General features: G+C 32.8%; 1 protein-coding gene and 1 long non-coding RNA gene across 2 annotated transcripts in view; both read left to right on the forward strand.

The window, feature by feature from the left end:
• Positions 1–21378, forward strand: part of LOC127719725 (uncharacterized) — a 264736-nt gene that overhangs the window by 25447 nt on the left and 217911 nt on the right. The gene's annotated exons all lie outside the window — the stretch shown is intronic.
• Positions 780–3330, forward strand: LOC127719734 (uncharacterized). The gene is made up of 2 exons (XR_007990468.1): positions 780–1767; positions 2344–3330. It is a non-coding gene; the product is annotated as an uncharacterized LOC127719734 (long non-coding RNA).

A 21378-nucleotide genomic window follows, 5' to 3' on the forward strand; every position in this document is an offset into this window, starting at 1 on the left:
TATCATGATCTATTAAGATGTCAATCAAATCTATAGCACTTCTATAATAAGGAAAGTAAAGCATTATAGAGGAAGCTCAATTAACACCTGTATAAACATCTGGTATATTCAAATACATTTTGCATGAAATTTACAAAACTATAAAATAGATTAGAAATTCTTCAACAGTACTGGGAAATGCTTGGAAAGAAATGTCGTCTCCACAAAAAGTAAAAGTCATTAAAATATTTTCTTATTATATTTAATAACCATTCTTTTTTAATGATAAAAAAAATTCTTAAATTTTATAATTAGATTATATAATTTAGATATAGTTTATACTATATAATATGCTACATAAAAGTCATCAAGGCACAAACAACAGTCAGGGGCGATACTAAACAAGTAAATTTTTTCTTTAGTTACTTATAATTTTTTTCGTTTTTAAAAATTATTTAATAACTCAATAGTTATTTTAAATGTCAATAGTAGCATGGACTAAATGTAGTTTTTAAGAATTTTATATAATTTTATTAAATAAAATTAAGTATTTATCAAATGTGAGATGAGTATGGAGATAAAAGGTTACTTTAAAAATGAGGACAAAATTATTACTTTTATAAATTATTTTATACATCTTTGAAAAACTTAGCACTTATAATTATTTATGGAACATATGTTATTGTTTTAGATTACACATTATAAATAACTTCAAGTCTTAATTAAATCACAAGGTTCCATCTATTTATATTTGTCTACCATTAAGATTTTAAAGGAAAATGGTATTTTAATACATTGTAGTCCCAAGAGGACAATCTTTGATCCAGAAGCGTGGCTCAGAAAGTCAATTAGTGTTTCAGGAGGATTAGTTTTATATTTCATGGGAAAAATAACCAGATGTCTGTGAAAATTTGTTAAAGCTATTAAAACCTGTATGAATGGACACATATAAAAATAATATTAGAATAAGTTACTTATACATGAAATAGAAGTAATATATGATATAGCATCGTTTTTAAAGGCAGTGCTTTAATGCCTTTCTAGTTGCCGGGTTAATCCTTCCTTCCGCGATATCCAACTTATCTACGTGGGGGGTCATTAGACTCCAAGTAGATCCGGAAATGTTGAATTCTCTCCTCTTCTTATTGCGATATAAAATGTTTTTTGTTTCATTTCATTTACATTGGGAAATAGAGAAACGATCATTGTGTTTTGTTAGTTTTAAAAACTTTTGATATATTAGTATTTTGCATTATAAGCAGTCAACCGATTGACAAACTAGAATTATTTGAATTCCGTGTGGAAAGAGCTCGGGTTAATTTCGAGTGTTATCTGCAATCTAGATGTTTATAAATCATTTCAGTCGTTGATATAATAATTAAAGGTCGACTGAACATGAATTATATTATACAATTTAAAGCGCATTTCTGTTTATGCACGTGAACCCGTTATTTTCGCAGTTATATAAAGTAGCAAATTATCGTTCCTGAATAGGTGGCGCCGTGGTAGCGGATCCTGTTCCTCTACTTCCGGTTTCTGCACTGTGCAACTATTTCAGTTATATTTTTAATTAACGATGCCAAGTACTTGTTGTTGTGTACCTGGATGTAATTTAAGAGGAGGACATGCATTTCCAAATGACTTAAAAAGAAGGAAAAGTTGGATCAACGTCATGGCCCATACGCAGATTGGACGAGAACACGATGATATCGTGGAGTCCATCTCAATCAGCTGTTGTTTGCAAGGCACGTTTTACTGAAAAAGACTACGTGCAGGAAACTATTCATGGTAAAACTCTATTTTCTTTGTGAAATATATAGATATATATGTAATCGCCATGCGAATAAACCAAAGTCTGTTTACAACCGCAATTATCGTTTTAGAATAAAAGGGGGTGGGTAATTCAAGACGTCATAATTTTTTGGATTACGATTCAATGTTATCTGTTTGAGATTTTTTGGTGATTGCTACAATTATAATGATTTCTTACAAGCGGTATATCATACTGAGAATTATTTTAGCAGTAATTATGCTTATGTAGTAATGACAGGAATGCATAAGCTATGCCTCATAGACTTTCTTGAAAAATATCAATGACAATGTTAACAGGAACAAAACAATGACATGCTCTCATCTATATTATAGTTATTTAGGTACAAACAATGTACGTTTGTTGCATAAGTCTCTCATTGTTTGTCCTTTGGATTTACATAACATGCATTGAATCAGGCAAACATAGTTTTATCCAGATTGTAATGAATAAATCTAGTTAATATTTCACCAGGTAGTACAAAGTATACATTGCTAATGGAAGTTCATTTACATGTAATTATAAAAAAACTTATGTTTTATAACCTTTTTCAGGGCGCAAACCCACCATACAGAGACTTAAGTCTACTGCAATTCCCAGCCTTTTTTCCTGGACCAAGCAAGAGACTGAATCGTCCGCAAAAAGAAAAATCAGGGCAGTTTCCTGTGAAAACAAAAGAACTAAACTTGATGAATATTGTAGTAGAAATCTAGAGGAAAGTTTTGATTGTAAAGTTGGTTTTCCTGAAGAAGTCATTCATACTGCAGAAAGGATTTATGACTGTCCACCACCAACTGCCGAGCTAATGTTGAGCTTCACAGATGGAATTACGCAAACACCATCAATGCCTATGTTTTCAGTAGAGAATTTTGAAATGAAGACACGTGACACAGCCATGCATTTTTATACCGGTTTAGAGTTGTATACTAAATTTTTATTTGTTTTGACCACACTTGGTCCAGCAGCACATTGTTTGAGATACATATATTTTCAAATTGATAGGGTGTCAGTTGAAAATCAGTTTTTTTATGACTTTGATGAAATTGAGGCATCATACAACCAACTTTGAACTGTCTAGATTCTAGATTGAATCTAGTGTTAAGAATATTGTGTATACATGGATTGTTTTTATGTCTAAACAGTGGTGTGAGGCTAACACTTGGCCATCTAGTGGTTTAGTCAGGTATTTTTCACCATCCAACTTCAAATTAAAGTTTCCTACAACTTGGATTATTATTGACAGCACAGAATATCCCGTGATAAAACCTAAAGCTCCTAGAGCTCAGGCAACCTTTTCATCAAATAAAAACAGAAACACTGAAAATTCTTGAATGTTCGACACCTGGTGGTTTAGTCAACTATGTCTCTATGTCACATAGAGCGAATTATTGGACTTGGCAAAACATACAAAATTCTAATAAATCCTATGAATGGAACTGAAACAAAACTTTCATCTGAAATAACATTTAGTTGTTTTATGTTGTGTAATTTTAGAACTTGTATTGTGCCAAAGGATGCATAAATAAAAGTGACGCAATGAACTTAGTTCTGATATATATATATTTACAATTACATGCACATGTAAATTGTAATGCATATAAAAATAAGGAGATGTGGTATGATATTCAGTGAGTTTATCAAACTAAAGTGCATAAGAAATGGGTTTAAGCAGTTACAGGTGTTACTGTCACCGTACAATCTCCAACAATGAGAAAAACTCGTACCCTGTAAAAAATTTCAGAGATCTTACAACTAAGTTTTGTTGTCTCACCTTGACTTTGGTGAATTTTTTATATCTGTTGATGTAAATATAAAAAAGAAGATGTGGTATGATTGCCAATGAGACAACTCTCCACACATGCACAAGAGACCAAATGACACAGAAATTAACAGCTATAGGTCACAGTACGGCCTTCAACAATGAGCAAAGCCCATACCGCACAGTCAGCTATAAAAGGCCCAGAAATGACAATGTAAAACAATTCAAACAAGAAAACTAACGGCCTATTTTATGTAAAAAAATGAACAAATATAACAAATATGCAACACATAAACAAACGACAACCACTGAATTACACTTTTATAGGCTCCTGACTTGGGACAGGCACATACATGTACATACAGAATGTGGCGAGCTTAAACATGTTAGCGGGATCCCAACCCTCCCCCTAACCTGGGACAGTGGTGTAACAGTACAATATAAGAAAGAACTATAAAAATCAGTTGAAAGAGGCTAAACTCATCACATGGATAAATACAAATACAAGTGTACGTGGTCGGGTAGTTGTACATCCAAACAACAAAAAGACACTAAGTACAAATCTGAGAGTACTCGCAGTTACTGACAGCTAGTTCAAAGCCACTAACAACTGATAAAAAAATCTTGCATCTAAGACTAAATTATCAATCCATAAGCTCCCTTTAGAATTTTATAAATTTTAGATTTTACATTTCTGAGATATGGGGTTTTATTCATTAAAAAAGGGGGGATTTTCCAGATTTTGGACAACAACTCAAAAATGCTTTAAGCAGTTCACATGAAACTTTGGTGAATTATTTATAGCTATTGATGTAATCTCCCTATTGATTTTCATAAATTTCAAATATGACATTGAGAAGAAATTGAACTTTATTTGTTTATAGTCTGGCAACAGATTTATTAAGTATTGCACAACAGCACAGTGTATTGCACAACAGCAAGAAATCTTTAATTGAATATAAATTCAATTCATATAACCGATTTCAAGTTCATTGACTACATTTATTCAGAAACTATAATATGTCAAATATTTAATTACAATCCAAATTCAGACCTGTATCAAGCCTGAATATTGTGTCCTTTTTTGCCCCAGCTGTTCGGGGTAGTACCTCTGCGGGTGTATCCAGCTGCGCTCAGCGAATCAGTTTATTTCTTAATTAAGAACTCCTTTTTATACGACCGCCAAAAAAATTTTTGTGGTCGTATATTGGTATGACGTTGGCGTCGTCGTCGTCCGGGGGCGTCGTCCGAAGACACATTCGTTTTCGCACTCTAACTTTAGTTTAAGTGAATGGATCTCAATGAAATTTTAAAAGAAGGTTCAATACCACAAAAGGAAAGTGGGGATTGATTTTGGGGGTTATGGTACCAACAGTTAAGGAATAAGGGGCCAAAAATAAGCATTTTTGTAACTTCCAGACATAACTTGTGTGTAAGTGTATGGATCTCTCTGACATTGTACCACAAGGTTCCATATCACAAAGGGAATGCTGGTATTGATTTTTGGGGGTAATTGCCTCCAAATTTTAGGAATTAGGGGCCAAAAAGGGGCAAAAAACAAGCATTTTTCTAGTTTCATGACAATAACTTGTGTGCAAGTCTATGGATCTCTCTGACATTGTATCACAAGGTTCCATATCACAAAGGGAATGCTGGGATTGAATTTGGGGGTAATTGCCTCCAAATTTTAGGAATTAGGGGCCAAAAAGGGGCAAAAAACAAGCATTTTTCTAGTTTCATGGCAATAACTTGTGTGTAAGGGTATGGATCTTTATGAAATTGTACTACAAGGTTCCATATCACAAAGGGAAAGCTGGAATTGAGTTTGGGGGTAATTGCCCAAAAAGTTTAGGAATAAGGGGCCAAAAATAAGCATTTTTCTAGTTTCCAGACAATAACTTGTGTTCAAGTGTATGGATCTCTCTGAAATTGTACTGCAAGGTACCATACCACAAAGGGAATGCTGGGATTGATTTTGTGGGTAATTGCCTCCAAATTTTAGGAATTAGGAGCCAAAAAGGGGCAAAACACAAGCATTTTTCTAGTTTCATGACAATAACTTGTGTGTAAGTCTATGGATCTCTCTGACATTGTATCACATGGTTCCATATCACAAAGGGAATGCTGGGATTGATTATGGGGGTAATTGCCTCCAAATTTTAGGAATTAGGGGCCAAAAAGGGGCAAAAAACAAGCATTTTTCTAGTTTCATGGCAATAACTTGTGTGTAAGTGTATGGATCTTTATGAAATTGTACTACAAGGTTCCATATCACAAAGGGAAAGCTGGGTTTGAGTTTGGGGGTAATTGCCCTAAACGTTTAGGAATTTGGGACCAAAAAGGGGCAAAAAAACAAGCATTTTTCTAGTTTCCAGACAATAACATGTGTTCAAGTGTATGGATCTCTCTGAAATTGTACTGCAAGGTACCATACCACAAAGGGAAGGCTGGGATTGAGTTTTGGGGTGATGAATCATAAGGGGGGTTCAAAAAATTGGGGGGGGGGATTCTTTTTCCTTTTTTTTCTTTAAATTTTTCCATTTTAAATTGGTTATTTCTGATTTATATATAAAAGCAAATAATAATGATATGGTTTGAATAGGTAAATTAAATTTTTTTAAGTATCTTAGACCACTTTCATTTGTGTCAGAAACCTATGCTATGTCAAATATTTAATAACAATCCAAATTCAGTGCTGAATCAAGCTTGAATGTTGTGTTCATACTTGCCCCAACTGTTCAGGGTTCGACCTCTGCGGTCGTATCAAGCTGCACCCCAGCGGAGCATTTTATTTCATTCATAAATTACTTTATGCTTGGAAATATAATTTTGCTTGGAGTTGACATGTTGCAATGTACATTTACTCTACATAGTTCTATGGTACCAAATCAAAAGTTTATATAAAGAAAGAAGTCAAAGGTTTCCCATCATAGTTTAGTTACATACATTTTTTTTGTACCTGAGGTCGTTGAATATAGATCATTATATAAATAAGGAGATGTGTTATGATTGCCAATGAAAAAACTAAGGATTTTCTTATCCAAGGAATAGATTACCTTAGCCATATTTGGCACAACATTTTGGAATTTTGGGTCCTCAATGCTCTTCAACTTTGTACTTGTTTGGCTTTGTTACTATTTTGATCTGAACGTCACTGATGAGTCTTATGTAGACGAAACACACGTCTGGCGTATTAAATTATAATCCTGGTACCTTTGATAACTAATTTGACTATAAACATAGATCAAAAAGGTACAAACTGGACATAATGCACTAGTTCATAAACAAGTGAGAACAATCGCCTTCATATAGTGCTCAGAATATGACATTCATAAAACTTATTCAATATCATTAGAGAACTCTAAATCTTAAATACTGAAAGCCACCTCTGATAAGTACACTGTACTATGCAAGATAATGATATAACTGGACTTAAAATACACACAACCTGTAATTAACTGCCTTTACAGCGCTTTCGTGCTTTGATTAACATAAATTGCATAGGTAATTTTGAAAAATAATTGTTTAAGTAATGTCCCTAACTAAACAATGGTAATATGTTTTTTTTTATATATATAAAATAGCAAACTTAGTTCTTTTATAAAAAATTATGGCTACTTTAGGAAAAGTTGTAATTCATTATTGGAAGGCTGGTTTGAGGAGGTAATATCACCATTGTTTTTCCCCTAGTACGTCTCTGTTTAATTGACTTTTTTTTTAATTGTGTAGAATTCATCTTTGTTTTAAATAAAGAGATATTTGGCATGAGTAAAGTTTTATCCTGTCAATTACTGCAGGGAAAATTTAACATAAAATTGTTTTTCCCCCATAAGTCTTTGTTTAATTTGCCTTTTTTTTATTAAATGTGATGAATTTATCTATGTTTTAAATAAAAAAATACTCTACATGAGTGAAGTTTATCCTGTCCAGTACTACAGTGAAAATACAACATAACTTTTCATTGCAGATAAGACATTAAACGTCACCATAAGTTAACCAGTCAAATTCCTTCCCCCTTTTTTTTTCCTGTTTACCAGCTTTAGTAGCAATGTCCCCTTAAATTTCCAAAATATTTTATAGCAACACTAATAGAATTTTTTATTGCTTTGAAACACCCAAGATACATGTACATGTTAACGACCCAAAAAAAAACTTTCTGCAATGAAATGCAGGGTTAATTTCCAACAACTGTCAAATTAAATGGAATATAAAAAAAAATCAACCATTTCTGGCTTGAAACTGAATGTACTATATTTTGGTGGTATTACACCTGAAAGAATTTTGACAATATAACGGAGTAAAACGAATGGATTTTAGTTCAGCAATCCTCTATTTCCTTTTCTCGAATGACTTTTTAATATATATAAACAACTATCAAAAGGAAAGTAAAGCAATGTAGAGGAAGCTCAGTTAGCACCTGTATGTAGAAAGTCATTTTATATAGGCCTTTATCAGTACATACTATCAATATAAAACAGATCCTAAAAATATAAATATATATACTAAAATTTTTTCTATAAGATTCAAACTAGTTATTTTTTTTTCTTTTTAGCTTTCATGAGTATAATTATATAAAAAAAAAAACATAAATCAAAGTTAGTAAGAATTTCAGGCATAATTATGTTCATTAGTATAGGACATTGTGGCAGTTGTTTGGAGTTGAATTAATTATTTTTTGCTTGTTTTATGTTATTTAATATTCAATTCATACAAGTAAAATATGATCACACAATTTAAAAGTAAATATTGATACATGTCACTCTGCAGTCTGTCCAATAATACTGTTTAGAAATCTGTGTAGGAGCAAAACATTATTATAAAAGGTTTATATCACAGCATGATACATTATATAAACATTATAGTTTGAGGGAATTACCCATTTTACAGTTTCAGTAGGGATAATTATCTTAGAGTTCTCTTTTATGCTCCATATTAAATATTTTGTTAATATTAAAATGCTGTATGCTGTTAAATAAAAAAACATCTTCAACAATAATAATTGATTCCAATTTTAAATACAGTTATAAAAAAATAAGATAGAAACAGATTATATTGGATTATTTTATATATGGTAGATAAATGATAATTTAACCCCTAAACTAAAGTGGTATAGTCGTGACTACCTATTGTCATGTTCCTACAGTCATGAGAGTCGTATGCTGAATCAAAAATGCTTTTAAGCAAACCAAATTGAACTATAATTACTATACATCTTTAAATATTTGTAAGTGAGGGACCTAGAATATATAAGTAAAGTCTGCAAATTATTCAAGAAAATTGCCTGTTCTCTAGGCCTCAAACACTAAAACTTCTAAATTCCATTTTCCTAACTTGAAATAAATTATTACAAGAATTTTTAACTGCAGTTATAATACATAGTATAAAATAACAGTATGTTTTAAACTGGTATTCAATTGACTTAAAGCATTAGGGTAATGAATCAAAATTCTAAATTTTAAGCAGACAGCAAAAAAGATTGTGTAAATGACTTCTCAATTTTATGATGATTTGCTCTTCTGTTCACATATATAAATAGAAAAAGGAGGTTGATATGAAATGGAAATCTTGCAATTATCATTCAGGGATATCAAATGTAATTATGACTTTCTGCATTTTGATTAAGCTTAAAAGAGATACTAGAAAAAATAAGTTGACATTTTTTATACAAATCAATGTAATGAAGAACTAGAATTTAAAATAAAAGACAAAAGGGATTCCAGAACAAAGTATAATTTTTTGTTGTAAAGTTTTTGGTCCACTGAATCCATTTAATTATCATAAAAACAAAATCAAAAAATTTATTCAAGAAATAGATATAGAGGATTGCTGAAGTAAAATCAATTTATCATAATTATTATATTGTGAACAGTCTTTCAACCCAGCCTATGAATTACAACTTTTTCCCAAAGTAGCCATCATTTTCTATTAAAGAACTAAAGTTTGCTGTTGCATATAAAGTTTAACAAATGATTATAAATCTACTACCATAGTTTTTGTCTTTGGTGACTTTTATGTTTAATTTTATGTAGTATAAATTTAATTAAAATTTGAGTATTTTTTTTTGTATTGAAAAAGAATGATTATAAATAAGAAAATATTTTAAAAACATTATCTTCCTGTGAAGACTTGATATTTCTTGCCAAGCATTGTACAGTACTATTGAAGAATTTCTTATCTATTTTATAGTTTTGTAAAATTTCATTCAAGATTTATTTGAATAGACCAGATGTTTACACAGGTGTTAATTGAGCTTCCTCTATAATGCTCTATCTTCCTTATTAAAGAAGTGCTATAGATTTGATTGACATCTTAATGGATCATGATAATTATTATCACATAAACTGCTGAGAAGAGCCTACTAAAAAAGCTCCGAGCATGCTCCGAGCTTCCTCGTAAGAATAAATCTATGATCCCTTAACTATAAAAAGTACAAAAATCCAATGGCCATCAATTATTTCCATTAAAATAAAGAAAATGATTGCATTCTTATTCAACAAAAAAAAAGTTTATGCATATTTTTCTTTTAACTATTCACATTTTCTACAAAATTACTTATCTTAAAAGTAAAATCACAAAAATACTGAACTCCGAGGAAAATTCAAAAAAGGAAAGTCCCCAATCAAATGGCAAAATCAAAAAAACAAACACATCAAACGAATGGATAACAACTGTCATATTTCTGACTTGGTACAGGCATTTTCTTATGTAGAAAATGGTGGATTGAACCAGGTTTTATAGCTGGCTAAACCTCTCACTTGTATGACAGTCGCATCAAATTAAATGCATTTATAATGACTGATTGCAATTGACGTTGCATTATTCCTGATATTAATCAAGAAATATTTGCATTTTATCATTTATAATGACTGATTGCAATTGACGTTGCATTATTCCTGATATTAATCAAGAAACATTTGCATTTTTAAGCAATGTGAATAAATATTTAGTATCTTTTCCTTAAAATTCAGCATATTGCTTGAAAATCAACCAATCCTGATGTACAGAAAGTACTAAAATCAAATGGCGGTTCATAAATTCTATCAACATAATAACATTATTGCATTCTATTCATACCAACAAAAGTTTAAGCATTAATCTTCTTACATTATTAGAATTCTAATAAAAAATCTTATCTTCACAACTTTGAAATATCTAGTTACATATAACATTGCATTATGTTTTATCAAAAGAAGAACATTTGGTAATTTTAAACATGGAACAACATTTTAGTATATTTTCTCTGATATTTTTTTGATTTCATGAAAAATACCAACCCGTGCTGAACCATAAAAAGTACAAAAATCCAATGGCGGTCAATAATTTCCATTAAAATAAAGAAATGATTGCATTCTTATTCAACAAAAATAAAAGCTTATGCATAATTATCCTCAAATTATTCACATCTTATACAAAAGTACTTATCTTAATGTATTCTTTATACAAGCAAACCAAGTTTGTATTATGTTGTCTCATATTGTAATTCTTTTCTGTAGTCTAATGTTGAATATTTATTGAGTCTCATAAAGTGAAATATTGTTTCTGTACTTTTAGTATGAGGTTGTCTAATTCTTGTATAGGTGTTAGAGTGGTCTGCAAATACTCCTTGTTTATGCGTCTAGTGTCAGTGATCAAAACATTCCAGGTCACCAGTGGCAGGCTTACTAAATTTCTAGAGACATATTCATTTACCTTTTCCTAAGATCAAGGTTTCAATATGCAAGCCTTCCACTGTTAAGATGAAATGTTTAATGATCACATCGGCCTATATTTTAACAGATGTAACTTTTCAGGTAAAATTATGTTCTGTTTGTATTGATGAGCAAGTCCTGACAATCCACACTTATTTAAAGTAAAAATAGAGCAAATCTCAATTAATGTCTAGATCTCATCCTTGTTATTGAGCAGATACCAGCTACGAAAAACAATACCAAATGTAACATAAGGGGTTTCTGTGTGTAAACCAAAAACATAGTCTTAGCAAACACACTGGCTAAAAGCAGAAAGATATTTTAGAATGAATAATAATTTTATTATAAAAAACAATTAATCAATCTAGTTTTGGCCCTAGGGAAACACTCAGCATACAAGACAATTTTGAGTTCCTGCCTAAGCAAGTCAGCTTGCAACCTCCAGTGTGAGGAAGAACCTGCATGCCCGACAATATGCCAGCCAGGGAAGTGAAGCGAGGGTTCACCACTTAGGTGATGAGACTAGGCGTCTCATCTGCAGTCGGGGTGTGCAAGGTCTGCATGGGGATAGCCCATGTGCTAGTAGAGTAGCAGGGGTCTATCAAACTGGCGCTGGAATGAATTTGATAAAATTTGTCCCTGAAATGCTTGGGGATGAATGAAATTTTAGAAATAACCAGTGATAAAATTCCATCAAGGTACAAAAACTCAGATGGAACAGCGGAGTGCCCCCAAGGATATAGGTTAAAGATTTATTCACCTTCAATAAATTTATGAGAAAAAAAAAATAATAAAAAAAATAACAATGAAAATACTTATGTACATGATGTATATATGTGTAGATCTACGTTCTAATTTACAATTATGTAACTAAAGGTAGTCAGTATTAAAACATTATAATGGTTTATGTTGATATTTTCCTAACAAATCTTGTGCATATTTAATTAAAGTAGATGACACTCTTATATACCTGCAGTAACTATCAGAGGACCAGCGTCCTAGTATTTTGACCAAATGGTCTTCAATGTGTGCTTTTCCTGCAGTTGTGGCAGCTCCAATGCGTAGGCTGTGACCATTGTAGTGATCAGGATTGAAGCCACATATACTAAGTACTTGTTTTTTACAGTTAATGAAATAATTTCTTTCTAAGGCCAAAGAATTTTGTGAGATAAAAAGTGGATCAGATGGGAGATAAATGAATTAGGTATTGACAATTCACTTGGAAACTCAACATATACCCTCACGACACTTACCAAAGAGGAAATCCTAGATAATGATAGGTCTGTTCTATGTTCCTTGGGAATTTCAACCAAAGACGAAGAACTGGATCTTCCATCACTGTATTGGATACCTAAACTACATAAGTGTCCTTACAAACAACGGTATATTGCTGGGTCTTCCAAGTGCTCCACGAAACCTCTTTCTAAATTATTAACATCTATTTTATCAGCAATCAAAGCTGGGCTCCAAAGTTATTGTGAAACTGACTATTCTAGAGGTGGCGTGAATCAGATGTGGATACTAAAAAATTCCAAAGATCTTTTAGAGTACATACAATCTAAGACTCTCTCATCTTGCAATAGTATTAAAACATTTGACTTTTCTACACTTTACACAAGTATTCCCCATTCCAAACTAAAAGACAAATTGAAAGAGTTGGTATTACTTTGTTTCATTAAAAAGAATGGCGAACGTAGATACAAGTATCTTGTCTTGGGGAGGGATAAATCCTACTTTGTAAAGAATCACTGATTCAAACAAAAAATTCTCTGAAACTGACATTATCAAGATGCTTGATTTCTTGATTGACAACATATTTGTTACATTGGGAGGACGTCGTAACAGACTGTCGGAATTCCAATGGGAACCAATTGTGCCCCTCTTCTTGCCGACTTGTTTCTTTATTATTATGAGGCTGACTTCATACAGGAGCTTCTTAGGAAGAGAGATAAGAAGTTAGCAATATCCTTTAACTCGACGTTCCGCTATATAGATGATGTTCTCTCACTAAATAATACAAAATTTGGTGACTATGTTGAACGAATCTATCCCATCGAACTAGAGATAAAGGATACTACAGATACAGTTAAGTCTGCCTCATATCTTGACTTACATCTAGAAATTGACAATGAGGGTCGGTTGAAAACAAAACTTTACGACAAAAGAGATGATTTCAGCTTCCCAATTGTGAACTTTCCATTTCTATGTAGCAACATTCCAGCAGCGCCTGCATACGGAGTATATATCTCCCAATTGATACGATATTCCCGGGCTTGTGTTTCCTATCATGATTTCCTTGATAGAGGATTGCTGCTCACAAGGAAGCTATTAAACCAAGAGTTCCAAATGGTGAAGTTGAAGTCATCCCTTCGTAAATTTTACGGACGCCATCACGAGTTGGTTGACCGTTATGGAATAACCGTTTCACAGATGATATCGGATATGTTCCTTATGTCGTAACTACAATACCCTTCCCTTTTCACGAATGTGACTTACCGAATTAGACTATTTACCGGATTTGTAATAACATAAGCAACACGACGGGTGCCACATGTGGAGCAGGATCTGCTTACCCTTCCGAAGCACCTGAGATCACCCCCAGTTTTTGGTGGGGTTCGTGTTGCTTAGTCTTTAGTTTTCTATGTTGTGTCATCTGTACTATTATTTGTCTGTTTGTCTTTTTATTTTTGGCCATGACGTTGTCAGTTTGTTTTCGATCTATGAGTTTGACTGTCCCTCTGGTATCTTTCGTCCCTCTTTGCTTAAGACTTTCTCTAACTTGTAAATATTTAACTAAGATTTGTAAAGGACAAATTTTATTTTGTACTTTATGGAGTCGAATATCTATACCCTTCCTGAAAGTGTCTGTTTTAGACTGTTTCAGTTTCAAAACTATCATATCTTTATGAAACATAATATCTCCAATACATAAATTAACAGATGGGTCAAATTGGTTTGCTTTCAAGACAGTAAATTTTCCGCATCTCATAAAGCCATAAAAACCTACAGAACAGACTGCCTCTAACATTAAATCAATGAAAGGGGTAAACACACCTTGTCTCAGACGAAATATAATTTTCTCTAAAATTTCGAAAGTAATAGGTAATCTCTTCTTGTTCCTTGGTTTTTGAAGTTTTTTGACAGAGTTCAAAATGTAAGAGTCTATCTAAGGGTGTGTTGTTGTCAGATTCTAAGGGATCCTTACAACTATTTTGTAAATATTTGTATCTTATTCCACTTAAATACAATTTTATAGTAGAAAACTGCAGTTTCAAAAAAATGGAAACAATATGCAATAAAATAAATCAAAATGTAGATTATTGACGGTAGTGAACAGATTAATAAGATATGAAACAAAGGTTCGACCAGGAAGAACCACCCTTGAAGCAAAATTTAGATGGCGTAAAAGCTGTAAAAGTTCCCTTTTAGGGCATTTTCTTTTCCTTTTTTGATATGAACTCACAAATACGTTCAACTTTATAAGTTGGTAGTCGAGCTGCCATTTGTTCAGTGTCCAGTATAATACCCAGATATTCCAAACATTTGACAGGATCTATAGTTTTGTGACTAGCTACTGGTATGTTTAGCTTCTTAAAAATCATCATCATAATCGCCATTGTTTTTTCTCCATCTGCTGATGGTGAATCAATGGTCAAAAAGTCATCAAGCAAATGTAATATGTTTGGAATATTGTAATTTTGTGTTGCTATGTGGCAAATAGCTTGTGACACATGATCAAAAATTTTTGGGCTGGAACGACAACCAAAGGTTAACCTAACAAAGAAATAAAACATCTCACATAATTTTATACAGAAAAGTGGCCACTGGCTCGGAAGGATAGGACAAATTTTGAATGCGTCGGAAATATCGTATTTACAAAGCCAGGAGTTTCTACCTAGACGCAAAATTATATCAATGTTTCATCTGTACTATTATTTGTCTGTTTGTCTTTTTATTTTTGGCCATGACGTTGTCAGTTTGTTTTCGATCTATGAGTTTGACTGTCCCTCTGGTATCTTTCGTCCCTCTTTTCTATCTTGACATTTTTATCAATCAAATCATTTATGCTTGAATGTTCATCATCATTGTGAGGGGAGGATAAATCTAATATTAAGCGTTTTTTGTTTGAGTATTTTCCTCTGCTATCCCGATCGGACTAACCCTATATTTCTGAGAGGGGAGGTTGTTAAAGGGTCACTACATGTATCCTCTTTCTACCTTAACTGATATTAAAGCACTTGTAATTTCGGGTTGTGACTTGCTGAAAAACTATTTCTGCATTCTTTTGTAGATAAATTTTTTTCTGATATCATAGTATCAAAACCCTTTCGTAGACCATTGCATAAATATTTAACAAATGATTTTTCAGAATAATTCAAGTTTATTCACATTAACCGGGGAAGTAGCTTCCTTTGGAAAGTCTTCTAATACTAGTCATTTTTTAACGTGTTTCCGCTATTCTGAGATATACATTGTACTGGGTAAAAGGGGTTTAGCTAGTATATTCTGTTCTCCACCTTTGTTTGAGACTGCAACTCCGCAGTTTGGTAGGAAATGGTTAGATAAGTTACACTTAGAACAGACATGCCTATAATGACAGTTGATCCTTAAGCACCCCCTGACACTGTTAAAATTGTTGCAAATCTCTTCCCCCTTGAAATATACACGGGTTCTGCCATTTTTGTCTATCTTATCAGATGTAGGACCTGAATCAATGGAAGCTTCAAACTGCCTTGCATTTTTGTTAAAGTGTGACTGGTAATTCCCAGAAGTTTGTATTGAACAGAAAGCTGTGGTATGATCTGCCATATTACAGATTTTACAAATGTTTATGCTAGCCTCAGCTGTAACTAAATTTAAAATATCGCGATCCCTTTTACTCCAATCTTTTTAACAAACTTTTCTCTTAACACAGTTGCAGCTTTTGCAGAGAACATTTTATGGTAGTCGTAAAATTTATCTCCAAAAAAGTTGCATATATCAATAATGTCATCTTGATATGCGTCCAATTCGGCACGCCTTTCTGGAAAAATCAGTTGTCATAACCCTTTTATATTTTCCAAAAGCCCTAATAAATTCCTGCAAAGACAACTTTCTGTTCAAACGTGGATCAGGCTTTCCTGAAACATTTAATTCTATACCATTAGCCAAAATATTATTTGTTTGGGGGCATTCATATTTTGGTATTAACAGAGATGTCAAGGTAATATCCTTACCCTGAATGATCTGTTTTTGAAGCGTATGAGAAATAATATCCACATTGGAAAAAGAATCTGAACGTACTCCTTGAAATTCATGTTGAGTAGATGAGGCTCGGGCATCTAATTGCTGTACGGTTGGAGATGGATAAATCGAATCCTGTTGTAATCATGTTTGAAACATGGGAACATTTGGAACTTGACCCATGTGATTAGTTGTAGAACTTTGTGCTTTTTACCATTGCTGAAGGTTGAATCCACTGCTGTCAGTATTAGTCCCTTTGTTTAAATTCTGGTTAAACTGATTCAAACTTTGTTGAAAGCCACTAAAACAATATGCCAGCATGGTAGACATTGTAGTCATACTGTTGAAATTAAGAGTTCTGCATTGGAATGTCACTGGTAATTCCACCTGTATTACTGTTTGTTACTTGATGATTAACACTAATTGTGTCCTGTTCTGCTAAAGAAGTATCGGGAACAGAAATATTGTTTATATCCATTGAAGCTAAGGGTTGTCCATTGATCCCACTGTCTGTAGCTACTTCAGGTTCTGCACTCAATGGACTGGATGTATCATAGTCAGAAATAGTCCTGTTTTGTTTTGTTTGTGGTGTAGTAATCCCACTTGAGCTAGAATTTTCGATATATAATTGATTTGGGTAAAGAACTCGGTGTCCTTGTGCCTTTTTTTGTCCAATTCTTCTCTTAATTTCTGTATAGTCCAGTTAGATGGATTGTTTAAGTCCCATTGTCTATCAGAAATAGCTAGATTTGCATATGGAGAAACTCTATTCCTTCTTGTGCGAACACCTTTTCCTCTGCCAGATATAATGTGGTGAGTGAATCAAGTAATCCAAGTTATAAGTAGTTGTTTAAATTAAATAATAGCACTGTAAAACTAATTAAATAATAGCACTGTAAAACTATATCAACTAGTCAAGACTGCTATGAACCAAGAAAGTGATTATACAAAGACCATGCATATGGCTTTACACACAGATAGGGTACATCAATCATACAGTTGGAGGGGTCTGGCCTCACTGACCTTCAGATAATATACTAATTGTTGTGTAATTAATTTTTATAAGATCTGGTATCATAATCTGCATTTCCTCGCCAACAGTGATTATTTATGACATGTATCTGATTAAGAAAAGATTAGTGTGCCTCCTAGTGAGATTCCAGTTGTAACTTCAAAGTGTCAAATGCCAGGGAAATTAACCTCAAGATATAACAAGTGGTCTGTGTATGTTAATTAAATGTATCCAGAATGTCAGCATCTTTATTATCACATTAATTATTAAGTGTAAGCTGGAATGGCTGTTTGTATAAATAGTACTTATATTACACATAAGTACAATACTAATCACAGATTTCAATTGACGTAATATTTCTGATATAAAAGAAGAACTATACGCACTTTTAAGCAACACAAACAAAAGTTTAGTCATTTTTTTTAAATAAGATTTGGCATATTTTATGAAAATCAACCAACCTGATGTACAAAAAATACTGAAATTAAATGGTGGTTCATTACTTCTATCAAAATAAAGAAATCATTGCATTCTTATTCAACACAAACAAAAATGTTAAGTATTTTAATCCTTTTTATTAAGATTCTATATAAAAAACTTATCTTGAGGCCTCCAAAATAACTGATTACAAATAACATTGCATTATTTAAAAAATAAAAAGAAGAAATATTGGTAATTTGAAACAATAGTTTAAACAATACTCTTAATCAATAAAAACAAAACATAAATTTAAGTATCTTAATTGTTAATTTTTTTTAATTGCATCATCTAGTGACATTAAATAGAGTACTTATTTTGAATGATAACTTTTTTTGCTTTTTAGTTATACAGAAACATTCTGAGCATGACATTGTTTTGCACTTATGCAATTTATTTGGCAGAAAAATAACAGAATATGAAGTTATACATATAATACGTGAAAAAGTAATTTATATGTTTTTTATGTGTTATTGCGACCAAGTTGATTACAAACTCAGGAGTAAAGGTGTCTTCATAGAGGTCCGCGTTTATCAATTGTAAATACTGTGGAGTTTGTTTTACATAAGAATTTTAATTTTATACGTATCCGTCTGATCCGTGCATATAATTTAATTTACTGATCGATCACTGACCGTTGTCACGGTTACTCTCACATAGCTTATTTGACGTATCAGACAGATTCAATGGGTCATCAATCACTGATCATTCACCAATCAGTCAAACATTCTTCACTGTTTATTCACCAATCAGTCAAGGTCACGTCAACTGTAACACCTAAGGTTGCAAGTACTGTAGGTAGGCTTAATACTGACCCAAATACAGTGGATTAACCAAACGTTTTCCATCACATTATTGTCTGGAGACTGTGCATGCAAGCTTATATCATGAATTCCCTTCTGGTCAACAAAATCTTGGTTGGACCATACATGATGGTCAGGAGCATTGTCATCCTAGAAAAATCACCTCCCAGAATATGCAGATCTATCACTGGCTACAGCTTCTTAATATTTAACAGCCGATCAAAATATTACCCTACAGGAGCAAGTTTTCAGACTCCATTCCAACAAATACACACCCAAATAACGACTTAGTATTTGGTTTGTGATATCGACAGTTAAAGAAAGTGTGGTCTACATTCCTTATCTCTTTTTAGCTCACCTGGCCCTTTGCAAGTGAGCTTTTCTCATCACTTGGCGTCCGTCGTCGTCCGTCGTCGTTAACTTTTACAAAAATCTTCTCCTCTGAAACTACTTGGCCAAATTAAACCAAACTTGGCCACAATCATCATTGGGGTATCTAGTTTAAAAAATGTGTCCGGTGACCCGGCCAACCAACCAAAATGGCCGCTATGGTTAAAAATAGAACATAGGGGTTAAATGTAGGTTTTGGCTTATATCTCTGAAACCAAAGCATTTAGAGCAAATCTGTCATGGGGTAATATTGTTTATCAGGTCAAGATCTATCTGCCCTGAAATTTTCAGATGAATCTGACAACCCGTTGTTGGGTTGCTGCCCCTGAATTGGTAATTTTAAGGAAATTCTGCAGTTTTTGGTAATTATCTTGAATAATATTAGCTCACCTGGCCCACTGGGCCAAGTGAGCTTTTCTCATCACTTGGCGTCCGTCGTCGTCGTCCGTCGTCGTTAACTTTTACAAAAATCTTCTCCTCTGAAACTACTTGGCCAAATTAAACCAAACTTGGCCACAATCATCATTGGGGTATCTAGTTTTAGATATGTGTCCGGTGACCCGGCCAACCAACCAAGATGGCCGCCATGGCTAAAAATAGAACAAAGGGGTAAAATGTAGATTTTGGCTTATATCTATGAAACCAAAGCGTTTAGAGCAAATCTGACATTTGGTAAAATTGTTAATCAGGTCAAGATCTATCTGCCCTGAAATTTTCAGATGAATCGGACAACCCGTTGTTGGGTTGCTGCCCCTGAATTGGTAATTTTAAGGAAATTTTGCCGTTTTTAGTTATTATCTTGAATATTATTATAGATAGAGATTAACTGTAAACAGCAATAATGTTCAGCAAAGTAAGATCTACAAATAAGTCAACTTGACAAAAATAGTCAGTCGACCCCTTAAGGAGTTATTGCCCTTTATAGTAAATTTTTAACCATTTTTATAAATTTTTGTAATCTTTTAAAAAAATCTTCTCCTCTGAAAGTGCTAAGACAAATTTAAGCAAACTTGTCCACAATCATCATTAGGGTATCTAGTTTAAAAAATGTGTCCGATGACCCCGCCCGCGAACCAAGATGGCCGACATGGCTAAAAAATAGTACATAGGGTGAAATGTAGTTTTTGGCTCATATCTCTGAAACCAAGACATTTAGAACAAATCTGACCGGATAAAATTGTTCATTAGGTCAAGGTCTATCTGCCCTGAAATTTTCAGGCCAATCAGGCAACACGTTGTTGGGTTGCTGCCCCTGAATTGGTAATTTTAAGAAAATTTTGCAGCTTTTGGTTATTATCTGAATATTATTATAGATAGAGATAAACTGTAAACAGCAATAATGTACAGCAAAGTAAGATCTACAAATAAGTCAACATGACCAAAATTGTCAATTGACCCCTTAAGGAGTTATTGCCCTTTATAGTCAATGTTTCACAATTTTTCATACATTTTGTAAATTTTTGTAAATTTTTACAAAACATTTTCCACTGTAACTACTAAGCCAAGTTCATTATAGATAGAGATTATAGTAAGGAGCAAGAATGTTCAGTAAAGTAAGATCTACAAACACATCAACATCACCAAAACACAATTTTGTCATGAATCCATCTGTGTCCTTTGTTTAATATGAACATAGTCCAAGGTTAGCGACACAGGCTATTTAGAGCTTCTAGTTATAGATAGAGATAAACTGTAAACAGCAATGATGTACAGCAAAGTAAGATCTACAAATAAGTCAACATGACCAAAATTATCGATTGACCCCTTAAGGAGTTATTGCCCTTTATAGTCAATTTTTTACAATTTTCATAAATTTTGTAAATTTTTGTAAATTTTTACAAAATATTTTCCACTGTAACTACTGGGCCAAGTTCATTATAGATAGAGATAATTGTAAGCAGCAAAAATAAACAGTAAAGTAAGATCTACAAACACATCATCACCAAAACACAATTTTGTCATGAATCCATCTGTGTCCTTTGTTTAATATGCACATAGACCAAGGTGAGCGACACAGGCTCTTTAGAGCCTCTAGTTTGACAACATGAACAATTTGAACATATCCAATACTTATCTTACTCTCATCCAAGAAAAATGTTTTTTCTTTTAACTCTCCATCACCTTTTTTCACCATGTGAATGTCTTTTTTATGATTGACCTTCATGATAACTTTCTTCCTGTGAACATGCCTGTGATACTTTTGTTAATGTAAATGGTGCTCAATAGATATGGTATGC

The sequence above is a fragment of the Mytilus californianus genome, unplaced genomic scaffold (genome assembly GCF_021869535.1).
Source record: "Mytilus californianus isolate M0D057914Y unplaced genomic scaffold, xbMytCali1.0.p SCAF_11, whole genome shotgun sequence".
In the NCBI taxonomy this organism is placed as follows: Eukaryota; Metazoa; Mollusca; class Bivalvia; order Mytilida; family Mytilidae; genus Mytilus; species Mytilus californianus.